The sequence below is a fragment of the Neltuma alba genome, unplaced genomic scaffold (genome assembly GCF_004799145.2).
Source record: "Neltuma alba isolate B1F8T4 unplaced genomic scaffold, ASM479914v2 tig00005853_pilon, whole genome shotgun sequence".
Lineage (NCBI taxonomy): Eukaryota > Viridiplantae > Streptophyta > Magnoliopsida > Fabales > Fabaceae > Neltuma > Neltuma alba.
The window spans coordinates 1-6,428 of NW_021634255.1; the positions used below are offsets into that span (position 1 = coordinate 1).

Consider the following 6,428-nt stretch of genomic DNA (forward strand, 5'->3'; position numbering starts at 1 on the left):
TTTGGCAATAAATAAATCCTCTTAAAGTGGCTTGTATCAGCCTCATCTTATACACTCACGAGAGAGCCAGACTGTCTGGTGTACTGAAGCAGACTTTGGATATATATAAATACTCAATTTCCTAAATCATCTCCAACTATTGAGTTTTGACTCCTGAATGATTTGTCATTACATGTTACCGTTGTGGAACTATAAATAGAGGGCACACGCAGAATCCTGATGAAGCATCACCAACACAGAAGAATAAAAGGCAGCCGGCAGCCATGAAGCTCCAAGGTTGGTTGTGGTATTGTCTTGTGTCTCTTGCTGCTGCTAAGTGGACGTTGCTCGGTCGTCTCAGCTAAGGAAGGGATTCTAACAGCAAAACATGCCCTAATCTCGAGAAGTATGTTCGTTCTGCTGTATCAACCAAGTTCCAGCAGACCTTCGTCCCTGCTCCTGGCACTCTCAGACTCTTCTTTTCCACGACTGCTTCGTTCGGGTCTGTTTATAGATGCATCATACATAGATCATTCATCTTTTAATTAGTTTTTTATATATATACTGACGAATATATACTTATATATACACACCACGAAAACAGGGAGTGATGCATCGGTTTGCTGGGGCATAAAGAACGCAGAGAAGGATCATCCAGATGATATATCTCTCGCCGGAGATGGGTGTTCGACACCGTCGTCAAAGCCAAGGCTGCCGTCGACAGGGATCCACAGTGCCGTACAAAGTTTCATGTGCCGACATTCTTGCTCTCGCTACAAGGGATGTCGTCAACTTGGGTATTGATCTCTCTCTCTCTTCTTTATATATTTAACCCTCTCTTCTTCTTTATGTTTAACCTAACCTACCCCACTTATAGCTTATCTTCATTTTAATTAGTTTAATCTCTTATAAATCAGAGTCCTGCCATCCTTATATAGTTATTTTTTTTTACCCAAAAAAAAAACGAACCAATGTTTATCCATTCATGTGCCTGCGCACGTCAACTTACCTGCTGAAAGTGAAAGTTTCTTATCACAAATTTGTACGGAGTAAGTTTTAATATTGTTCATCCTCCTTACACCCCTTATATATTTGCTGTCACATGAGTAACACCCAGTTTGAAATTCCAAACTGTACTTCCAGAAAAGACAATCAAGTCTTTCGAGAGAGAAAAAAGCATGTGAAACCACAAACTACTTTCATTATCCAATATAAAGAGCTAGTTAATTAATTTGAGTAGATTAAAAAAATTTATTAAATTAATTATTTATTTAAATATGTATTATTTTTTCTTAGAATAACCTTACTAATAATATGTATTAACTAAAATTATCATTTAATAAAATCTTTGACATGTTCAATTAGTACAATGACGACTTTAAAAAAAAAAGACAAATATGAGACACATGTAGCTGGAAGTCTTATATTTAAAAACCAAATCGAATGTTAAACTATCTCTTATATTAAGTATTGTATAATTTAAATTTGTACATATACCAAAGCAGACATTAAAAAAAATGTAATGGGAAATACAAACAAACAAACAAATGAGAGCTGCTCGTGAGCCACATGCCTACGACTTCCAAGCTTTAGTTGTTTTGTTTGATACTGTTTCCTGGAATCTAATACACACACACACACACACACACTAATGGTGCAGCTGGGGGGCCCTTCTATGAAGTAGAACTGGGAAGGCGTGATGGAAGGATATCCACAATCGCCAGTGTTCAACACAGTCTTCCTCAACCTTTTCACAATTTGAATCAGTTGAACTCTCATTTCTCCAGGCGTGCCTATCTCAACTGATCTCGTCGCATTATCAGGAGCTCACATACTTGTTCTCACTCACTAGTCTCTAAGTAAATCTCTCAACAGGATCTACAACTTCAGCCCAGGAACAGAATAGACCACCTCCTTGAATCTTCAATACGCTTTTCAACTCAGGAACATGTGTCCCTCGAAGGTTGACCCTAGGATCGCCATTAATATGGACCCTGTTACTCCCCAGAAATTTGATAACCAGTACTTCAAGAATCTTCAGAACGGGATGGGTCTCTTCACTTCTGACCAAGTTCTCTTCACTGATGGAAGATCTAGGGCTACTGTTAACTTGTTTGCTTCTAATGAAGCTGCTTTTAACTCTGCTTTCGTTTCTGCTATGACCAAGTTGGGAAGGGTTGGAGTTAAAACTGGAAGGCAGGGTGAAATTAGGGTTGATTGCAGCAGAGTGAACTAGAAGTAGAGAAGGTGCAATCGTGCTATTTAATCGAAATTTTTTTTTTCCGTTCTGGGTTTGATAGGTTTTTTTCTGGTGCATTTTGTAATAACCACAATTCTTCATGATCTCAAGTGTTGTGAAGAAATTGGTTGAGAAATAAGATATCATATGTTGGTTCTTTTAGTCTAGAGAATAAAATTTTAAAGTGAAATTTGTTTTGTTTCGGTAAAATTACATAAGATTACATGGACGTTCTTTTTATTTTTTAAAATACATATTTACATTTTAAAAAAATTAGGAATATTCTATTAAAAGTTCCAAATACTCCTTTTTTTTTATTTGTAATTATATTAAAAAATTTTAAATTTAAATAAGCATAAATTATATTGACTAACTCATCTCTTATCATATTGAAGGAAGAATTGGACAAAAAGAATATGAAAAATACTAAATCTCAAATCAGTCTTTATTCATATACCTTAATTAGGTTTAAATTACACTTGATAAGAACATAATAACACATGTTTATAAGAATTCCTAATTTAAATTAGTATTTATCAGGATTTTTTATGAGATTTTCGTTATATTCAATCTCTATCTTTTTATGAAAAATATTGAATTTCTAATTCATTAATTTTTTAACATACGTGTTTAAAATATTATTTTATCCAATTTATATTTAAATTTTAAAAATTAAAAAAGGAATAAGTTTACACACCTAAAAATTTAAACTAAAATAAAAAGTAAAATATATGTGCATTATTTTTGGTAACCTAATAATTTCTAAAGCTATTTTGGTTTGATTATTATGATTTAACCATCAATTAGATGAATGGAAATAAGATCTTGAAAGTAGATGAGACGTTTGTATTATTAATATATTGATTTAAAGAAAGATTTATATGAGTTCTAAATATAATGGAGTATAGTAATTAGATGAAATAGAGAGGAAACTATAGTGTATTTTACTATTAATTTTAATGTCTTTTTTATTTCTTCTAAATGCAAGTCATTTTTAAACCCTTCATCGAATTATATAAATAATATCTTTTTGGTGCAATAATTTAAATAATTAGTAAATAATCCAATAAGTGCATGAGTATGGGGTGACTTTTTTCCTTTCTTTTCTTTTCTTTTGCCAACTGGGGGGACTTTCCAATAGTTAGATTTTTTAAATTTATATCATAACTATATATAACCATAGATGCTATGATTTGAATTTATAGTTCACGAATGAAATTTTTTGAAAAAAAAAAAAAAGGTGGGAAAGCACAGGCATTGACTTGGTAAAAATGGGGGATTAAAAAGCACGCAACAGAACAGAGTCACGTCAATGGTTTGGTGCAGATGGGAATATGACATTATAACAGGGTTGTTGTTTCCGACAACTTTAACTATTTGCTTTCTCTTCCTCTTCTCGCTCAGCTTTTGTCCACCCCTCCTTCTCCAAGTACTACTTCCCTTCAACATTTCTCACATCATCTTTTTGACCTCTCCATTCAAAAACCAGAGTATTGTTTGTTATATTATGCATTAACTTGCAGCTGCACAACAACAAAGAGGATCTCTGTTCTTCATCAATACCGCTGTCCCGATCAGATCATAATTCGCAACATTCTTCCAAAACTCCTTACTAAACTCGAAACCAAGTAACCAGTTTTTGTGTAAAAGCAAAAAAAATGATGCATTTTGTGACTGAGTGGCTTTGATATAAAAGTGAATAGCTCAGTGACAATCTCCTTTCAGGCTACCACAGTATAATTACTGCATATCAGGATTAGTGTTGCAACCCCACTTCAATTCAGTGCAGTTTGAGACATATTCTTTGAGAAATCTTCGTATATTTGATATTCAAACTCTGCAAATATCATTGGATTGAAGAAGAAAATGACAAATGCTATTCATCATCACTAATTATATACTGAAATGGAACAGAAGATGGGGGTGGTCTGGTAGACAAAGTCCATTTATTCATATAAAGTAAGAACTGATCTAGCAAACATAATTCATGAACCATAGAAAATCAGTTAGTCCATTAAACTAAAAACTTCTATCTAAGCTTTAAACCTTGAGAAAGCCAATGTGACTCCTTTCTTTCCTTTCAAATGTGACGCTAGAGCTGCTCATTGGGGTAGTGGGATCACTGCATTCTCCTATTCTATCTGATTTAAAAGAGCCACAGAGGTTCAGCTTCCTGGTTAACTCAAGCACATGAGGTTTCGCATTCCTCTTCTTCTTTGTCTCATTGCCTCCACCGATACTTAGTGTCAAGTCCAATTCTACTTCTTCATCAGTGTAGGAACTAGGGCCCGCTTCGCCTTCATCCAAGGTGCCTTCTTCAGCAGCAGGCATTTCAAGATCAAAACCTCTTGCTTTTTTGATGATTATGTCTTCTGCTGAGCAGCTTCCAGTACTCCTATCCCTTGAACACATATCGTCTTTGAAACTTTGGGCCTGGAAATCTGTAGCTCCATTTGGATTTTTTTGTTGTTTCAGGTTGGTTCTTACCTTCTCCATCGATGGGGTTCCATAGTTTCTTCTTCTGTTTGATTTCCTTCTTCAGCTCATCCATCAGCAACTTTTGCACTCTGTATACTCTGTGTAGTTCCTCAACCTGCATTTTTTATGGAATCTTTTTGTTAGACATTATTTATCAAAGTTATCCATAGGCCTTCATTTGACAGTTTCACACTCTTTAGACTGAACTCATTTTTGAAAAGATATCACTATATCAGAAGGTACGATGGACCTCTGCCTTTTGGCCCTGACATATCGCTTAGCAGCTAAACAGACTATTAGAGATTCTCAACGTCTAGATGGGTGAGACTTCAGACTGAGACTATCATCTCAGACGAATCCAAATTATAATTATAATATTCATAATTGTTACAACTAAAAGAATCAAACATTTGACAGAAGCATTTTGACTTACAGAGAGGCTGCTTGGATTTAGACCATTGAATAAGCACGCAACTTAATTAAAGAATGATAAAAGGCAATGAATGAAAGAAAGAAGCATATCAGATAGACTGATCCTGACATCATTTTGGTACAAGTATCATGAAAGGTAACATAAAAGAAAGCCTCAAAACTAACAATTAAAAGAAACAAAAAGTTAAATAAGACATTTGCTTGACTCAATGACTGTGTATGATTTCCAGGATACCTGGTGTTTTGAAGATGTCTTCATGCATCTGCATTGTCTTTCTGATGAATTCCAGGTTGTTTCTGTCAACCATTCTTTCCATAGGAAATTTGAGGTTCTTGTTTCCAATTTGGTCAACCTTATTGCTCAACCCGTTGTTCTGATAATTTTCCCACACATCTCACACTCTTCGCACTCAAATTCTTGCTGTCTACTGAGGTTGCTGCTAGAAGATTTACAGAATATTCAACTTTGGTCCCCATGCCTGAATAATAAAATGCAGAGTTGTTAAGCTCTTTCCCAACATCATCACACTTTGAGCTGTGCACTTTTTGTTGCCCCAGCGATTGAAAAGAAAATATTTACTTTTATGGTACAAGTACATTGAAAAAGTGAAGTAGATTAGAAAACCAAACCAAAACAACCCTCCTTTCTCTGTTTTTCATGTTACACTCAATGGGGTTATCATCTCGAAAATCTAAAATGTGAAACGTGAGAACAAACTTTAGTTAACCAAAAGTTTAAAGCCTAATCAAAACTCAAAACTCAAATCCCAGGAATATTAGGACCCAAAACTAGCCAACAGACAATTAGGCTTATGTATCCGTTTCATCGTACTGTCTGTGATAGCCGTGTCTTGTATGTTTCTTTGACGAGTAACAAGAAGAAACTAGAAATAATAGCACATGTTGAAAGTTGAAACTTGAGTCCTGAGAATAGGTCATGATTAGGTTTGCGTCTTTAGCTATCCTTGATTCAGCTAAAAAAGGAAATGATACTAGTTTATCCCGTGAATGATTATCCAAAAGTGAAGGAGGAGGGAACAAAAAGAATTGGCATTGAAACATTCAAAAGGGTAATCAAACATTGCTGGGGTCACAGAAGAAACAAGGAATCTGGCCGTTAGGCATAGCCAAAATAGTAGCCTTCAGCTCCTACTCCTAGAAGCTAGCCTCACATATTCAAAACCAAAAAAAAAAAAATCCCACTTCTTGTTCCTTATATAAGCTTAAACCTTTAAGCCTCTACACACCTCCGCTGAAGACACTCAAACAGAGACTGAATAAACATCACACGGCAAGAAAG

The 6,428-nt window shown here is 34.9% G+C and overlaps 2 pseudogenes; one reads left to right on the forward strand and one right to left on the reverse strand.

Annotated features, from left to right (window-relative positions):
- Window positions 1-199: 199 nt before the first annotated feature.
- On the forward strand, window positions 200-2,380 carry LOC114748887 (peroxidase 16-like; annotated as a pseudogene).
- A 1,770-nt stretch (window positions 2,381-4,150) lies between these two features.
- LOC114748884 (uncharacterized) lies at window positions 4,151-5,605 on the reverse strand (annotated as a pseudogene).
- Window positions 5,606-6,428: the final 823 nt, after the last annotated feature.